The following is a 19,760-nucleotide window of genomic DNA, read 5'->3' as shown; positions in this document are numbered from 1 at the left end:
TGAATCTCAATGATGTGCTAACGGCTCCTGTCACATTCACCTAGAGAAACTAGACAGTCACTCTCACTCTGCACCTCGGTGGCGTTACAGAACTGCTGCACATAAATACTGTGCATCTGCGCGTATTGTGCGTTTGTGTGATGTGGGAATAATCACAAAAAATGTGTTGCTGATGGTGAAGATTCATGTGGGCGTCGTCACTTAGAAACCACTTAACTTAATTCTAAAACCAGGTCTACATAGCAGCTTCTAATGTGGACTTGTTAAATGCTACTCATGTCACTTGTACATTGAATGTGGATCTCTCACAAGCACCTATAGCATCAGACTTTTTAAACAATACAATATGTATATTATGATTAAGGTAAAAGATATTTATACTTCTGTCCCACCTGATCATTTCTCTTTGCTTTTCGTTGTGAGGTAAATGCTGGAAAAAGGTGTCAGGATGTTAAAACACATAAATACATCACATTTCCTTTACAGCGTCTATTTATTTTGGCTCCAAAACACATGAACACATGAAATTTGGAACAATGACTTCACCTCTCGGGGAATGGGACCTTCTGAGCAGCAGGTGAATGCTCAGTGAGTTGCTATTAAATCGTGGCTGAATGAGCCGCTGCTGTTTAATTGATGCAAACGATTTAAAAACTGCAGGGACAGATTTCCCCCCGCAGCAAACACAAACGTGTAGAAGCCATGTTAGTAGCGTGTGAGAGATAAAAACGTAAATAGATGAAAATTCAATAATTTTGTTACTCTAAAATCACAATAGGGGTAAAAACCATGTTCTTAGCTAATTCAAAATGGTTCATTGTCTGTACGAGGGCTGACACAGCTGGTTCAGAGTGTAAATAAAGACATGACAGCTCCATGAAAGTGAAGCCAAATAATCTTGATGGCCCCCTGGTGGCTGGCTGCCAAATAGCTCATAAATCCCACCTGCTTTCTTTGCTCTCCAGTTACTTGCAGCTGCTACGGTAACTTTATTCGATTTTGTTTACAAATAGACATGAACGTTTCACAGAAACATCTGGATGGCCCCCTGGTGGCTGCCAGCAGAATAGGTGGGAAAAAAACAACTCCTCCATGTTAGCAGAGGGGAAATAGACCAAACTAAATATGTTGTCTTTTATTTGAGGTTCTTCTTATTGCACTGATGTTAGGTGGTTTTAATCAGTTATTTGATGTTATAAAAAGTTCAAGATGGCATCAAACTTATTCCGGATATTTTGACTTAACCTTTGCACAGTGGGAGGAAACGGAGACGTGTCATCCATCTTTATTTATATATAACATTATAGTGGATTAAAACGTTCCTGAGATTTGCTGTCATGAGGTCACCTTTTGTGCAAGTTATGGTAAATATGTGCATGTCTTTAGTTAATGTAATTATTTTAATACACTTACAATATAATCTAATTCAGTCACATTTCATTGAGGACTCTCATGGTCTTTGACATCAGGAGGCTCTCTGATGCAGACTGTTTAGTGTCTGAGCTTTGTCCATGTGCTGCTGACTCAAATACAGTTTAGGCTCTGCCTGGACAGCCGGCCTATCAGGACTGATCGCCTGCGACACCAGCATGTTGGAAGCAGACGGCTGGCGATGCTTGCAGTCGGGTCTCTCTCCCACACCGGGCTCCCTGGGTAGATTTGACATAAGCCTAATTAATGATTTGATAACTGCAGAGGCGTTAAAAGGAGCACGGAGACCGGCATGAATTCCAAATGCGAGAGCTAAACTGGCTAGTAATAAGATGTGAAGGGATTTCTTAGCAGCAGCTTTTCCCACACCCTCTCCCTTTCTCTCTCTGCCTCTCACTGGTTCTCAGATCAGCCCAGTGTGAGCTCCACCACACGCTGCGAGCAAGAAACAAGTTGAATATTTAAGAGCGAAACAAAGCAGATGTTTATTGAAAGCTGCGCTGCCTGTGAGCTGCGCGGTGAACCCTGAAGCTGGTCGCTCTTAAAGTCAACCATCCGTAGGATAGGCGAGTCATTTTGGATAAATAAAACTGTGCTGACAGATCTCAGTGGTGTTTGTTCTAAACATGATGGATTGATTCCTGAACCGGGTGGCTGAGTGGAGGCCCCCGAGGGGCCCCCTGAGTTTCACCTGCAGAATGATGTTGAAGGAAAAACTAAAAAGATGCCAAATGGTCACCACACTGCTCTCCTGGTACTTACCTCTTTTGCACCATAGAAGAAGAAAAAGGCCCCTACGCTCTGGTCAGGCTGGTAGTGCGATCTCTGTGAAGCCCTTCACATTAATGACACCAAACAGTCACCCATCAGTAGTAGAAACTCCCACGAGTGGAACTACCAAACACCAACACTCAAAGAAACCTCTCCACCGTGCAGAGGCCTAATCACCCAAATCTGGTAGTAGTACTTTGACAATGAGGCTCTAATATGAGAATAAAATCATAAAATAATTAAAAATAAAGTTAGTAGTATTGCAAGAATACATTTTTAATGTGATGAGAATAAAGTAGAAATGTTATGATAGTAAAATTATAATACCATGACAGTAAAGATATAATATAAGACCTCTTTAGACAATTCAATTCTTCAAAGGCCAAAAGTTAAGGGAGAGTCTCGCAAAATAGTTGTTGCTGTGGACTAATGTAATGAACTGTGCTCAGGGGCCCCTCTCAGCTCGGGGCCCCAGGGACAGGCTTGCTTGCCTTGTAGCGACGCCTCTAGTGTTGTTTGCAGTTTGAGTATTAGAAGAGGTGTGAGCTGTGTGTTGCTGCGGCTGCAGGCTGCTACAGGACCGTGATGGAGGAGAAGCAGCCGAGCCTGAAGGCAAAGCTTCTGATTTACACCCCAGCCTCTACCTGTGGTCCGGGGCGTTCGGTCCTGACTGACATTCGGTGCTGAACGTTGATAAAAGAGTTCTGAAATGAGTGGGATGCACAGGGAGCTCAGATACGTGTCGGAAGCTTGGTTCCACAGCCGAGGTGATTCCAGGTGGCGGCCAGGAGACCCTCGGGTAAGACCCCAAGCCTGTTAGAGGACGTACAGCTCATCTCGGGCCCTGGAGGGATCAGGCTCCCCCTGGAGGAGCTGGGGGCTGCAGCTGAGGAAAAGTCCAGACAAACTTAATGTGAACAACTCAGCAAAACTCCCTGTTCACCTGGAATAATCCTGTTTTGGCTGTGGAGCAAAGTAAACGTTCTCTGTGGCCTCAGTCACCAAATACCATGTGACAGAACTTGATGACTTTGTTTCTCGAGCACTTTAGTGTGGCTGAGTCCTTTCCTTGAACATTGGGAGATAGGGCGTTTTCTTCCTTTGATTTATTTATACCATTTTCACAGGTTTCTCATGGATCTTAATCTAAAAATCTGGCATATTTATTGGATTTACATCTATAAGCTTGATTAGCTGAACTCTTGGGCCTTGGTGCTCTTCTGTGCGCTATTTTAATTAGTTTCGATTTATTAATTATTTGGCAAATAGTTGTTTTCCTCAGAATTAAGTTGAGTGAATTTGCCTTAAAATAAAACAAAATAAACTTAACTATTAACTTTTCATTGTGCATTTCTCTCCTGTTTCATCATAATAACGTCAACTAGAATAAATGTCAGCAGATGGTCGGAGGCACAAATGCAGGACACTTTGGAAACAGGTGGTTTTGGTTGAATGTTAAACAAGGAAAGCTCATAATTTCTTATGCTTCATGTCAGTGATTGACTTTTAGTTTTTTCATGTTTTCGGGTTGTTCCCCTGTCCCATTGTTGTGAACGCGATATCTCAAGAACGCCTCGAGAGAATCACTTCAAAATTTGGTAGAAACATTCACTTGGACTCATGGATGAGTTGATAACAGTTTGGAGGTCAAAGGTCACTGTGAACACAGAAAAGGACAGTTTTTTTTCTTTTGAACGCGACATCTCTGGAAAACCTTGATAAAGTCTTTGAGACAGAAACAGCACTGGGTTAGCTCAATATTTATCAGGAAAATTAAATTTATAATTTGTTTATGATTTCGCTGTCATGTTCAGGTGTCTGGAAACCACGTGTTCTCTGAATACATGTAAGTGTATGATCCCTTAAGGGTTTCACTTGGACTGCTTTGATAATTGGAAGATGATTAAGGATAAGATGAGAGAAGAATGTTAATTACCCTTCACCAGGGGAAGTGTTAGCCCGACACTCTGGATGTTAAGCAGATCGGTTCTGACATACTGGAACCAGCATAATTAAAAGATTTAATTTCAGATAAAGACAAGAGCAGTGGTCGTTGGTGACAGATCATTCCAGGAGACCACGTCGTAAAAGAGCACACGTATTGATCGAAGCAGTCTTCCTGTTGGGATTTAATTTAAAAACAAGGAATCAAAAGGAAATAAAGCAAAGTGACTCTCTAGGGACTTTTCTTTTTTAATCCAGCCGGAATTTCAAAGCTTGTTTCTGTCTTTTGTTTGTCACGGCAGCTGGTCATCCTGTCTGAAACAAGACAGTTCGAATGGAGTTTACTCAAGGACGTCGATGCTCCCTGACATTTCTATTCTCTGGAGTCAGCTCTCTTGGTGGCACAGGACGGGGAAAAGAACCACCTCCTGTGTGTTGCAGCGATTGAATGACCTTGGTTTGTTCTTTGTCGTCCAACCACGAAACAATGTGCTTGTGAATCTGGAGCCTTTGATTCTCAAGACTCAAGTTTTTCAGCTCACTCATCCAACAACAACAGATACAAGCCGTTTTCAGACGTGACCTCCGGAGGAACTTTGGAGAACTTGGATCAGACTTTCTCCCTTAAGACATGAGGGCGGGTGGCGTTTAGGTGGAGCAGCAGGAGGCAGGACATGATGTGTGTATATTCTGCTACAGAAATCATGACCAGCGTTGTTCACCTTTATTCCCAAAATGGCCGGAGTTCCTTGCAAGTCATAAATAATTTCTGTCCTCTGCCATCAGCCCCGATCAAACTTAATAGAAACTATTTAACGTGGAGGATCTCCCTCGTTAAATCCTGTGATGAAGGCGCTGCATGGGTATTAAAAAGGATTGAATGAACAGTGAGCTGAAGGAAGCTGACTCGGTGCGACTGGTGGACAGATCGTCTGAGTGGCAGCTTGACAAGTTGGTTGGAGGGGCTGTCTCATAATAGCGTTCACCCATAGATTACATGTCAACCACCTCATTTGAAGAGGTTCAAGATGTTATATCAGCCTCAGCCAGGCAGGAAATCCCTGCTGATCGTGTTTCATCACAAATTACTTTCGAAATTATGGATGTTCCCCATAAAAAAAATATTTAAATAGTTCTGGATCCTGTCGACATGCAAAAATGGTTTTATCCCCAAATCTGAGCAAAATGTTGTTTCAGGTCCTATCTAATAACGTGAAGGAGGCGGGGTTAAAGACCGAAACTGAAGCCGGCCACAAGGGGGCGATATCTTTTGGGAGATGTCAGGTCGACCATCTTTATTTACAATCTGAGGTTCAGGTTCACTAGAAGTGTAATTTAGCAGCTTTATGCTTAAATCTTCCCCCAGAACAGCTTACTAGGTGATTATATTGCTGCGTTGTGTTAACAGCTTGTTTCTGATCTGTAATTGTAGGTTTTTATATTGAATAAAATCAGTAATATTCCACCTGATTGAATTATGAATTATTAAAGTTGAAAGTTTTGCTTTATAAATTGTCTTCAATTACTGTGCATCCCTCTAACACAGTGGTTCCCAAACTTTTTACAGTCTCGTACCCCTTCAGACATTCAATCTCCAGCTACGTACCCCCCCCCCCTCCCCCCGACGCACGTATACAGTCTATAACACTTGAAACTTTGAAATTGTCAGGGATTTCAGGACTTATAATAATCGTAGATGACAAAATAATGTCATCTACGAAATTCTTAAAGATCAATTAATCGATTGCCGATTAATTATGCCCATCCCTAGTTTTGACTAACGGTCACTAACCTACCTGTAACTTTTTTTGGCAGTGTAATTACTTTGCTGAATATGGATATTTTTGGCAATGCGAGTTGGCTATTCAGACTATTTAATATTGCACGATTATTTATAGCTCAGTTTGAAAATGTAATGGGCTTTTTCACTTTGAAAACGCAGATAAAATGTTCTCCCCACGTACCCCCTGAACCACTTCGCGTACCCCTTGGGGTACATGTACCCCAGTTTGGGAAACCGAGGCTCTAACAACACAGAAACACCCCAGATGACACACATGAATACACACGTTTACATGTATTTCTAATATCCCACCCGTGTTTCATGTGTGTTGATCCAGCCGTGTATCGCTGGAGCCAAACATGTTAAACTGTCTCCGGTTTCATTGTCGATCAGCAGAATGGCCTTTCTGCTTCGCTCTCATTAACTCAGCTACGCTCCCATCTGCTGTCACTCAGCGAGCTGGAGTATCAGAGGAAACTGGCACCTTTGGCCTCGACGCAGAGAGAATCCAAATGAGCTGATCAAACATTTAGAGAGCAGACACCTTTTGTACATTGTGATGTGAAGCCGGTGTTTTGCTATTCACTGCATGTTTGTCTCCATCTGGCTCCGTCCCTGAGGCCGCGGCTCTCTCCAGCAACTCAGGAGAAGCCCAGGTTCTGAATCACATCACATTTTCCAGTTAAAGTTACCAGGTGTAGAATTGTGTGCATCAAAAGATCAATTTCAAATTAGAAGTGAGGTCCAGGAATACTTGCTGTGAACAAATCATGCAAGGTGGCAGCCTCTGAGAACCATAGACCATCGCCTGGTGGCTGTCTGCAGTATAGCTAAAAAAGACATCTCCTCCATGTTAGCAGATTGGACATGGTCTTAATTTACAGCCGAAGAAAAAAGTTGGTGTTTTCACTCAATTCGGCATCTTCTCAGGACTGTTGTACATACAAAGTCAAATAAATAGTTATATAGATTCATTTCTACAGTGCATTACTCATTATAAACGTACTTTATTTCATTTAACTTATCGTCACTTGTATTTTAAACTTATTTATTTATTTTTAAATTAGATTTATTAAACCCTACTTTATATTGTTCTGTATTGTAATCTCCGTAGGAAATGGTAGAAGAATTTCCTTCAGAATTATTACATTATTAATTATTAATTAATCTTATTTTTCTTCGATAAATAATGAAAAGCTGCAGGTCTGGATCAAATCAAAAAGGTATGAAACCCTATATTTGGACTATTTTGGTCTTTAAAGAAAACCTGTTGATCATCTGGCTTACCCAGAATCGGAGCTTCACTGCAGAAAGTATCTTTAAAAAAGGTGTGAGGAGGATTGTGAGCCCGATGCTAGGCAGGCCAGAAATGAAAAACCTTCTTAATTATGACAAGAAAAGCGTTTGAAACAGCAAACACACCTGGAACTGTCCGGCTCATCTAAAGGTAGCCCAGCTGACGTTGGGCAGAGGCCTGTGATGTTTGAAGTTAAGCCTCGGATGCTGTGAACTGTCTCCTCTCTCCTCGTCTTCTCGGTGTAATGAACCCTCCGGTGGACTTAACCGCATGTCAACACATTTTAGCCCACCTGGCTCCTGGTGTTCCCACCGGGTTAAGAGCAGCGCGGTGAGCCGGGGAACACCACGTACTGAGAATCCGTGTAGGGGGGTGTAATCTTCATGCAAAGCTGATCGCCAGAGTCAGAGGGGAGGAAGCGTTCGACTGTGGGTATAGTGTGAGTGTGTTAGGCTGCCCTGGGTTGACTACAGACCACACACACACACACACACACACACACACACACACACACACACACACACACCACACACATTCGTATGGCCCTGTATTATTGATGCTCCTCATATCCCTCCATCCATCGTTGGTCCGGACCGTATATTATAAAGCTGTTTAATGAAACATAAATGGAAGCTGTGGAATTACAATAACATGCCTCTCTGACTTTATCTCCCACAGTGAATCCTGATGGTTTGAGGGCCGAGCCGCTGCAGCTGAACGGGCGGTAATAACTTATTACTAATATAACACAATATCTGTCAGAGATCTCCAGCAGGCTCTTTAGCCGGAGATATTAAGATGTGAATCATTCATTCTCTCTCCCCTAATGGAGACTCCTTCAGGATCTCCGTGCTTCATGTCGGGTCTGATTCCAGACAAGCTGGGATTCCAAGGATCAGTGTAATTACAGTAAGAAGAATGGCCGAGCGCTGCATTGGACAGAAGAGATTTCCTCCCAAGGTCCCACTGTATTATTTTTGCTCTTTCTTCAGCCTCCCTCCCACACAAGGTAGCTCATAGATCACACAGCTTCTGCATTACTCTGCTATTACACAGCCTCACCTTCAATGGGTTTCATTTTCAGAATAACAATGGACCCGTGGCCACAGGATCCAGTTTCCGATGCAGCGACCGAGCAGAGGAACAGAATGATGAGCGTGTGTTATCTCCCGTGCAGACAGTGGGTTTAGCTCATATTAGACGACACTTATCAACGAGAGGCACAAAGAGCTGTGAGGTGAGGAGGGGAGCCACTCGTGATTATTCAACGACACTGAATATTTAAGAGGAGGAAGAAGAGGAGGTGCGAAGACAGTCAGTGATCAAGGATAAAGGAGATCTTTATTATCTCTGAGGGTTATTCTACAATATAAAATGTGTGAGACACTAGAAATACACTGAGCTCAGGAGGATTCACCGCAATCGAATAGGCCAGAAAAAAAATATATATATACATATCCCAGGATGAAAATGAGAAGTCCTACAAGAAGAACAAATTGACAAAGAAGAGAAAGTGGAACGGGGATTCAAAATGTGGTTTCCATTCTCTCAGAGCCTTCGTTTAACTTTAGTTTTACTTTGAAGAGACTTGGGTGGGGAGGTGTTCTGCCGGGGTTTGGATAGAGAGGACTGTCCTCCCCCGTCTGGGAGGATCAGACGTTTGTCCTCGTCTCACCACACACTCCATCACAATAGGAACAAATATATCAAGATGTCAATGTTTGTGTTTTTGTTTGTCCTCAAACCGATGCTCCATTTATCATAATCTGTTTCCTTCTGCACTGAGGCACAGACGGAAGACAATATTGTCGTCTTCATCCAAAGAAACTGTTTTGAGTTTCTCTGTCTTTCTGACAAATGAGCCCATTTGACGGCCGCTGCCTGTGTCGATCGGTTTCTCTCCGGCTTCTGTCTCTCTGGGTGTTTACATGTATGTTTCTGAACAGTCACAGCGACTCACTGTCTTTCTTCTGCTCCTGCTCCTCTGTGTCTTTGTCACTTTGCTCTGTTTGTGGATCTGCTCTTCAGTCTCTCCTGGTCGTCAGAGGAAATCACTTTGACGGGCAGAAAGCTCTGAAATGCTCATAACAACACTCCGTCTCTTCCTCCTTATTACCGACCTTTCACAGCCGCAGTCTCAGTGCTTATTGTGTCTGAGCAGCATGTTTTTTACCACACGGCCTCTTTGGTCTTGAGTCAGAAGAATTGAAAGAGACAGAGGAAACACCGACATGTGAGAAAATGGCTGTTTCGCTGTTTCTGTCCCTTTTCGAGATTCGAGCCTCAAAAATCAAGGACAGGATGAAGTTGACCTCAGGGTGTACTTGGGACGCCACTGGCTCTTCCTCGATGACTCTCACAGAACGTCCAAATAAATCAACCATGTTTCCACACATGCAGGTTCCCGGTGAGGGCGACCTGCACGGGTTCATTTGATCTGAGCATCTCCTGCACTCTCTGAGCTCTAATAGAAGGTTCTGCTCGTCCCCTCAGAGCTGATAAAGAGTATAAAACTTCAAAAATCTTTATGTTTTCCCCTTGAAATGTTTCTAAAAATAAACAAGAGAGAAGCGTTGCCTCAGAGAGCGTCGGCACAATGAGGCACATCAAACATCTTCCCCCGCAAGAGCAGACGAATGGGCCGACACGGGGAAAACAAATAGTCAGAGAAGAAAGAAGAAAGAAATTAAACACGACAACAGGACACATCCAGTATTTCTATATCCCTCTAACAGATCTCAACAGTAGAGAGTTGAGCAAGTAACTAGATATTGTAAATAAGGGTCTTGATCAACCCCTGGTGGCCAGATGCAGCATAGATCATAAACCCTGCCTCCTCCTTGTTAGTGGATGGGAAATAAATGTCAAATACTTTTTTTTCAATTATAATTTTTAGGTTAAGGTCATATTAAAACTTTCTAATCGGGCAGGATGTTGTTTGGGCTCTTTAAAAACTACAAATATGATTTGGTGCAATATTTTAATTGGTAATTTTCTGACCTGTCAGCTCTTGGTTAAGGTTTGGTTACACTCAGAGTGAATGAGCTGGAGAGAAAACTGATAAAACATTTACAAATCAGGACGTATTGACTCTCATGCATGGCGTCACGTCCGAGTGTCTGCCCCGTCTCTCTGAGGGAGGGCAGCGTATATGTTGTATCTGCATTCAGCCCAGATACTTACTCATTTCTCCACTGGTCAGAGGGAAAGTCAGTGGTGGTCTCAGAAGGATTAATTATAGAACCCCTAACAAAACCATCTAATGAAAACCTGTCAATCTGTCTGGCGGCTCCCGGCTCATCTCGCCTCCTCATTAAAACGACACGAGACAACACAAAAAGAGCGGAAAGAGCCGTCTTGCTAAATCCATATTTTAGTCGTGTCCGAGGACTTTCACGATAGCGTTGACCAAAGTCAGATATTCTGATGCATGAAAAGTAACTGAGCGACCGAGAGTTCACAGGATTGTGATGCTGTGTCGGTCGCTCTGTAGCGTTGAATGATATTCTGTACATTGGCAAACCACACACCACCTGCCATGGCTGCTCCCTCTTCACGCCACCCGCTCATTGACATTCATTGGAAATGTTTCAGGTGGAAAACTTTCACTCGGCGGTTCCACAGCAACGAGCTTATGAATTTAACATCTCTCCACAGAAGGAGTCAAACACAGTTATTTGGTGGGTATGATACGGTGGAGAGACGTCGGTGCTGTTTGGAGGAACCACACATTAAGTTAGCTGCAGGAATATTGATGCCTCAAAAACAGGGTCTAGTACACGTTGGCTCTGGGGCATGTGTTGAGCGGTGATCTGGTCCGTCCACACACATTGTGAGGAAACGGGGAAATGAAGAAGGAAGAGGTGCAGAGCATGTGAGCTGCATCAGGTTGAAAGACTCTGCAATCTTCTATAATGATAGAACCTTAGAAATAACATGTGAATAATTTACATATTTTTCCATACATGTCACTTGAAGCTGATTATTGGCCATGTGATCTCATCAGCATGGGTTGAGTGTAAAAAATCACATAACATTCAAGTTTACATATGTGAAAAAAATGTTTGGTATACACTGATTGCTATTCTGTGCTAAAGCCATAATGTATACAACTTTTTAACTTTTCTTTTCTTTTAAAGAGATTCTGTTCCCATTAATTTGTCCGTGTGAACCATTTCATAATTTCTTTGTCAATCCCACATTCTGCAGGTATATTCAATCCATCATTAAAGCCCTTATATCATATTTATAATATAATTAATATAACAGTAAGGAAAGCCATTTTTTATCTTAACCGTTACCTGGAGCAACAGGTTGTATTAAACCATATTTAAAAGGCTATACATATTATTCTAGATTTATTTGTATTAATTCACTAGAATATTAATATAAATAATTAATGGGTATTGATGTTTAACCATCACAACTTGAATAGTTATATATGAACATGAATTATCAGGTATAATCAACATCAATTTCCATCACTATTGGAAGCTTCCACCACATTATACAAGTTAATATTTGTTGTACTCGACAAAATACTAGATGTGCTGTATATATATATATATATATATATATATATATATATATACCTATTTTTCATGTAGGAAATGTATGTGAATATAAATTGCTGTGAATGTGCTGAGTTAAGTCCCAAAGGTGTTTTTCAGCCCCTGCCTTTTTTCTTTTTGCTGGACAAAGGTTCACCTCCACTTGCATCTGAGCCCATTGTCCTCTGGTTCTACAAACAAACCCTATTTTTATCCTCTCACACTTAGAACCCAACCCAGTCTCATCAGAAAATGTTCAATGGTAACGTTGGTCCACTTGGACCAACGTTACCATCTCACAATCTGGCCTCTCAGATTGTGAGATGGTAACATTTAGTCCTCCCATTGTTTTGCATTGGCGTGTTCTCACGTCACGTGACTCTCAAGCTCCCGTCTGCAGAGAGGAAAACATGGCGGAGATTCCTTGTTTTTTCAGATAAAAATATAATTTTGTAACTTAGTTTGGGCATAAAAATACATTCTGACACCATTTCTAGCGAGAAATGTGGTCTTTGCTTCCACAGTCTTCAGCCAGTTCGTGCTTATGATAAATATTTTAATAGTTATCACGCATGTTTTTATCGTTGCTATGATGGTTGCCATGGCACCACGGGCGCAGCTTGGTGTTTAAATCACAGTCCCTGCGTGGTGTCCTTCAGTGATCGTGAATGTTATTCATGTTATATAATAGTAATATTTGAGGCTAGATTACATCTCTAATGAGAAGGATCATGCGAGTCTGTTTATACCGAGGCCGGCCCGAGTGCGCGACCGGCCCGAGTCCGCGAGCCGACCGGCCCGAGTCCGCGAGCCGAGCGGCCCGAGTGCGCGAGCGGACCGAGTGCGCGAGCGGACATGACGTGTGGCTGTCGTAAAAACCCTATTTGTAAACAACCAGCCCTTTAACTCGGGGCTGCGTCATAAACACGGCGCGCTTGGAAGACCACGATGTCATCTTCCTTCTGTCAGGTAAGTAGTTTATTGTTTTTAAAGATCGTTACGATCTAGGTTTACAGTCCGAGTGCGGAGAGAGTCCGTCAATCCACACTATGGACGCTGTTCATCAGCTAATACGCCATTGTTAGCCACATGCTTCAGCCCACGGTAGCCTGTGCTACCTGGGAGGTGAATACATGGTTGTTGAAAGCAGTTCAAGACGCTTAGCTCATCATTGAGGGACGCTACAATATAAATATAAACATGAATTTGATTTATGAATGCTTTAGATTAATAAGGAGTGTATTTGTCTACCATTACTCCACAATATCAGGTCAATTTGGTTTAATGTATAGTATGCACTATGACAATAATGTTTCCATGTTATGGAGTTGCGATTCATTTTATAAAACAATTGCTATGTTCTGTTTTTTAATCAAGGAGGATCCAAGTGAAGCTACAGGAGTTTCATTAACGTCAACAACTTGGACCAAACAGTTTGTTTTGCTTGATGAAGAGCAGGAAGGGCAGCCTGGAGAGAAAGAGAAGCCGGGTTGAGCCCACTACCATCATCCACGTACCACGAGGAAGATGAGGGAGAGAAATGATCCTACCATTAAAGAGGTACTTTTAAGTTACATACCAGAAAAAACATTTTATATAATTTGCCAAATATACATTTTTATTAAATCCCCAAAGTACACTTGCTGAAATACAAGTTAATATCACACTGAAAGAATTTTGATCAATCATGCTTCCCTGCTGTGATTGTTTAACTAGGAAAACAACTTTTTCCACAGGAAGGCAAGTAAATTTAAGGAATACATGTGCAAAGTTTTCCTCTGTTATGTATAATGATGACCCCCATCAAACATAATGTTAGCAATATTTACACCTTTTAATTTATACTGTTTATTTCTGTCTACATGTGTGAATTTGCCTTCATTAGTTTCAGAAAAGAGCGATGATGTATCGGTCAGTGGGCGGCAGCACGAGACTCCGCAAACTAGTCTGTAAGCAAAGCAGACGAAGGCATCGAGGTTGCGGCCTGCCATCATTGTTATTTTGCTTAAGGGACTGAATATGTTTCATGTAGAAATATTAGCATTTCCCTTATATCTACCAAAACTGCTTGTTTCACAGACTGCAGTTTTGTTTTGATCCGATGTGGTGTGCAAATACAACCGTATCTGCAATGGGTTGTGGGGCATTAACATTTGTAACTCTAATTTTGTTTTGACAGACTGTGAAAAGAACGTTGAGAACATCACCACTCTACAGGAAGACACAGTCCAGTAATGGGTGTCAGAAGTTCAGTAGTGAACGACAGGTACTGTGGAAAAATATGTGTCATTGTTGTACAATGTCCTTTGACTCTGTTTAAACAAGGTTAACACAAAAAGGTTTGATTGTAAACTGATATCGGTATGAATTCATGTTATTCTCCTCGTCAAAAGAAACAAACAATCCAAATTACCTGCAGAAAGCCCTTGATGGACGCTTCAGCTGCATCGTCAGACTGGTGAGACAGCAAGATGCCAACTTTAATGCCAATTTATTTGTGTAACATTCTGTGACCAAATGTATAGATAACTTTTTGTAGATTGTAAAAATAGATAACCCATTTATTACAAAAAAACTACACTAGAATTATCGCACTGCGTTGTATGACTCCGCTAACCAGAGCAGTGTCCGTCTACATATTTCTACATATTTTCTCTCATATAAATGACACTGTATCTCTTGACAACTGAAACCATAAGATGAGGTCAGTGTGGCCTTGACCTTTTTACTTTAAGACAAATACAAAGTTAGACAATCCGAAAACATGCAGTTATGCCTCCGGCGACTCGCTATTGCAGAGGCATTAAAACCGTAGTGTAGTAGATTGGATTTTATTGGTGTTACATTGGACATCTTGTATGGGTACACCAAAAAATATATTTGGTTTCACATTCTAGATGGCAATAAGCAGAGTCATCAACTCAGGAAAAATATTTCTGTAGAAAAGAAAGCCTTGTATGTGTGTATGTATACATACACACAAACGCACAATTGAGACGTTTTTGTCTTTTATCATATATTCTCAGGCAGTACTGATGCATTTACTGAGAGGGGACGTGAGGGCCTACTCTGCGTGCTCAGAGTTCAAGCCCAGCAGGCTGCAGCGGGCCTGACATATTCTGGAACAGCAGCACAGTCTTTGGATGACTCCTCTGAAGATGAAAACATGGCGAGGTACTTCTCCACTGATGAAGAACTGTGAGGGCTGTGATTAGCTACACTCTCTTGCTACAATGCTACTCATGCTACTCCCTGGCAGCCTTAGGAAGGCATTAGCTTGCTGTGTGGTAGCTGTTAGCTTCAGCATTTTTAGTTTTTAGTGGCCTGTCTGACGTTTATGTTAAAAAAAAATCAGAGGGAACCATCTTCATAATTTAAAACTATGGTTTGTTTGTGTCCTTCAGTTCTTCTCAAGAGAAGCAGTACAGGTGTGCCTCAGCTCCACGGTCCCTCCTGCAGCCTCCGCTCCTGATGCTAACCTCATGTCTCCATCACACCAAGCAGCAGACCTGGATTGACAGACCTTTCTCCAGAGCTGCCCCCTCCCTCTGAAACCCCCCTCTCCAAAACACTATTTGTGTAGTTTTTAAAGTATTTTTGCATGAGAATTGTTGATCATAACATTTCCAGCAGATGCCTTAATATAATGTTTGTGCACAATAAATGACATTGATCATAACATAATGGTATTTCCTTGCACTTCTACACCATGATATTGTCAGATAAGATGCTGATTACATTAAAGCAGTGAATGCTCTGCTTTAAGCAACATAAACACACAATGATTCAATGGATCTGAAGTAGAATGGGCACATTACATTCTGTAGAGAATGCCTCAGTTATGGAAGTCAGAAAATAACTTTCTTTATCTGAGGTTCCAGTCATTTATAGTCACAGCAAAGCACACAGGTCTGGTTGTCTAAGTGGCGCCCATATCATATTGTTTAAGATGTGTAACATCAAGTTTGTGTTTCAGTGCAAAATTAGTCATTAGTCAAGAGTTCACCTTCTTCTTTACACTAAAATTAGGTGACCCAGATGTTTCACAATGCAATCTGATAAGGTCTTATGAGAAACATTCTTAACATTAAAGAAATCAACACAGAGGATAGCAATATCTGTTTGACTTTAATCCGTAGCTGATAATCAGCGGCCTGACTTATTCAAACACATTAATACTACAATGAATAAGGCAGGGGTTTTCCATCAGAAATCATTTCTGGGACATTAATTTAAAAGATCTCCAGTATAAGCAAATGTATTCTAAAATTGGTTTATATCCAAGTGTGAGGCTGTCCTGGCACATGGAAATAAGATATATATATATTGTTTGTATTAGCTTTCCCTCAGTTTAGTACTTGCACTTCTTGAAAAGCTCTATATAAATAAGATGTATTAATGTTTATACATTGCCCTGTAGTATATGTTTTCCTAAAAGTCACTGTAGATACAGAAATAACAGTATGGTTCAGGTGACAGTAAGTGGAAGCTGAAGGTAATTTCCATGTGCTCAAGAGAAACATAACGTGACGATATAGTTGATTTCTGATAGAAGGCCCTGCCTCATTCATTGTAGTATTAATGTGTTTGAATAAGTCAGGCTGCCGATTACCAGCTACTGATTAAAGTCAAACAGATATTGCTATCCTCTGTGTTGATTTCTTTAATGTTAAGAATGTTTCTCATAAGACCTTATCAGATTGCATTGTGAAACATCTGGGTCACCTAATTTTAGTGTAAACAAGATGGTGAACTCTTGACTAATGACTAATTTTGCACTGAAACACAAACTTGATGTTACACATCTTAAACAATGATATGGGCGCCACTTAGACAACCAGACCTGTGTGCTTTGCTGTGACTATAAATGGCTGGAACCTCAGATAAAGAAAGTTATTTTCTGACTTCCATAACTGAGGCATTCTCTACAGAATCTAATGTGCCCATTCTACTTCAGATCCATTGAATCATTGTGTGTTTATGTTGCTTAAAGCAGAGCATTCACTGCTTTAATGTAATCAGCATCTTATCTGACAATATCATGGTGTAGAAGTGCAAGGAAATACCATTATGTTATGATCAATGTCATTTATTGTGCACAAACATTATATTAAGGCATCTGCTGGAAATGTTATGATCAACAATTCTCATGCAAAAAATACTTTAAAAACTACACAAATAGTGTTTTGGAGAGGGGGGTTTCAGAGGGAGGGGGCAGCTCTGGAGAAAGGTCTGTCAATCCAGGTCTGCTGCTTGGTGTGATGGAGACATGAGGTTAGCATCAGGAGCGGAGGCTGCAGGAGGGACCGTGGAGCTGAGGCACACCTGTACTGCTTCTCTTGAGAAGAACTGAAGGACACAAACAAACCATAGTGTTAAATTATGAAGATGGTTCCCTCTGATTTTTTTTTAACATAAACGTCAGACAGGCCACTAAAAACTAAAAATGCTGAAGCTAACAGCTACCACACAGCAAGCTAATGCCTTCCTAAGGCTGCCAGGGAGTAGCATGAGTAGCATTGTAGCAAGAGAGTGTAGCTAATCACAGCCCTCACAGTTCTTCATCAGTGGAGAAGTACCTCGCCATGTTTTCATCTTCAGAGGAGTCATCCAAAGACTGTGCTGCTGTTCCAGAATATGTCAGGCCCGCTGCAGCCTGCTGGGCTTGAACTCTGAGCACGCAGAGTAGGCCCTCACGTCCCCTCTCAGTAAATGCATCAGTACTGCCTGAGAATATATGATAAAAGACAAAAACGTCTCAATTGTGCGTTTGTGTGTATGTATACATACACACATACAAGGCTTTCTTTTCTACAGAAATATTTTTCCTGAGTTGATGACTCTGCTTATTGCCATCTAGAATGTGAAACCAAATATATTTTTTGGTGTACCCATACAAGATGTCCAATGTAACACCAATAAAATCCAATCTACTACACTACGGTTTTAATGCCTCTGCAATAGCGAGTCGCCGGAGGCATAACTGCATGTTTTCGGATTGTCTAACTTTGTATTTGTCTTAAAGTAAAAAGGTCAAGGCCACACTGACCTCATCTTATGGTTTCAGTTGTCAAGAGATACAGTGTCATTTATATGAGAGAAAATATGTAGAAATATGTAGACGGACACTGCTCTGGTTAGCGGAGTCATACAACGCAGTGCGATAATTCTAGTGTAGTTTTTTTGTAATAAATGGGTTATCTATTTTTACAATCTACAAAAAGTTATCTATACATTTGGTCACAGAATGTTACACAAATAAATTGGCATTAAAGTTGGCATCTTGCTGTCTCACCAGTCTGACGATGCAGCTGAAGCGTCCATCAAGGGCTTTCTGCAGGTAATTTGGATTGTTTGTTTCTTTTGACGAGGAGAATAACATGAATTCATACCGATATCAGTTTACAATCAAACCTTTTTGTGTTGACCTTGTTTAAACAGAGTCAAAGGACATTGTACAACAATGACACATATTTTTCCACAGTACCTGTCGTTCACTACTGAACTTCTGACACCCATTACTGGACTGTGTCTTCCTGTAGAGTGGTGATGTTCTCAACGTTCTTTTCACAGTCTGTCAAAACAAAATTAGAGTTACAAATGTTAATGCCCCACAACCCATTGCAGATACGGTTGTATTTGCACACCACATCGGATCAAAACAAAACTGCAGTCTGTGAAACAAGCAGTTTTGGTAGATATAAGGGAAATGCTAATATTTCTACATGAAACATATTCAGTCCCTTAAGCAAAATAACAATGATGGCAGGCCGCAACCTCGATGCCTTCGTCTGCTTTGCTTACAGACTAGTTTGCGGAGTCTCGTGCTGCCGCCCACTGACCGATACATCATCGCTCTTTTCTGAAACTAATGAAGGCAAATTCACACATGTAGACAGAAATAAACAGTATAAATTAAAAGGTGTAAATATTGCTAACATTATGTTTGATGGGGGTCATCATTATACATAACAGAGGAAAACTTTGCACATGTATTCCTTAAATTTACTTGCCTTCCTGTGGAAAAAGTTGTTTTCCTAGTTAAACAATCACAGCAGGGAAGCATAATTGATCAAAATTCTTTCAGTGTGATATTAACTTGTATTTCAGCAAGTGTACTTTGGGGATTTAATAAAAATGTATATTTGGCAAATTATATAAAATGTTTTTTCTGGTATGTAACTTAAAAGTACCTCTTTAATGGTAGGATCATTTCTCTCCCTCATCTTCCTCGTGGTACGTGGATGATGGTAGTGGGCTCAACCCGGCTTCTCTTTCTCTCCAGGCTGCCCTTCCTGCTCTTCATCAAGCAAAACAAACTGTTTGGTCCAAGTTGTTGACGTTAATGAAACTCCTGTAGCTTCACTTGGATCCTCCTTGATTAAAAAACAGAACATAGCAATTGTTTTATAAAATGAATCGCAACTCCATAACATGGAAACATTATTGTCATAGTGCATACTATACATTAAACCAAATTGACCTGATATTGTGGAGTAATGGTAGACAAATACACTCCTTATTAATCTAAAGCATTCATAAATCAAATTCATGTTTATATTTATATTGTAGCGTCCCTCAATGATGAGCTAAGCGTCTTGAACTGCTTTCAACAACCATGTATTCACCTCCCAGGTAGCACAGGCTACCGTGGGCTGAAGCATGTGGCTAACAATGGCGTATTAGCTGATGAACAGCGTCCATAGTGTGGATTGACGGACTCTCTCCGCACTCGGACTGTAAACCTAGATCGTAACGATCTTTAAAAACAATAAACTACTTACCTGACAGAAGGAAGATGACATCGTGGTCTTCCAAGCGCGCCGTGTTTATGACGCAGCCCCGAGTTAAAGGGCTGGTTGTTTACAAATAGGGTTTTTACGACAGCCACACGTCATGTCCGCTCGCGCACTCGGTCCGCTCGCGCACTCGGGCCGCTCGGCTCGCGCCACTCGGGCCGGTCGCGCACTCGGGCCGGCCTCGG

General features: G+C 41.4%; 2 long non-coding RNA genes across 3 annotated transcripts; one reads left to right on the top strand and one right to left on the bottom strand.

Annotated features, from left to right (window-relative positions):
* Positions 1 to 12,611: 12,611 nt before the first annotated feature.
* Positions 12,612 to 15,330, top strand: LOC128448282 (uncharacterized). Its single transcript, XR_008339723.1, has 5 exons — positions 12,612 to 12,745; positions 13,154 to 13,336; positions 13,956 to 14,234; positions 14,803 to 14,950; positions 15,181 to 15,330. It is a non-coding gene; the product is annotated as an uncharacterized LOC128448282 (long non-coding RNA).
* A 1,549-nt stretch (positions 15,331 to 16,879) lies between these two features.
* LOC128448386 (uncharacterized) lies at positions 16,880 to 19,680 on the bottom strand. Of its 2 annotated transcripts, XR_008339737.1 has the most exons (6): positions 19,561 to 19,680; positions 18,970 to 19,152; positions 18,264 to 18,350; positions 18,072 to 18,136; positions 17,356 to 17,503; positions 16,880 to 17,125 (listed from the first exon to the last, which is right to left on the bottom strand). It is a non-coding gene; the product is annotated as an uncharacterized LOC128448386 (long non-coding RNA). The 2 variants fall into 2 exon arrangements; XR_008339738.1 differs by lacking the exon at positions 18,072 to 18,136.
* Positions 19,681 to 19,760: the final 80 nt, after the last annotated feature.

The sequence above is a fragment of the Pleuronectes platessa genome, chromosome 9 (genome assembly GCF_947347685.1).
Source record: "Pleuronectes platessa chromosome 9, fPlePla1.1, whole genome shotgun sequence".
In the NCBI taxonomy this organism is placed as follows: domain Eukaryota; kingdom Metazoa; phylum Chordata; class Actinopteri; order Pleuronectiformes; family Pleuronectidae; genus Pleuronectes; species Pleuronectes platessa.
The sequence above is the reverse complement of the archived record's forward strand: the minus strand, read 5'-3'. Positions and strand labels throughout refer to the sequence as shown.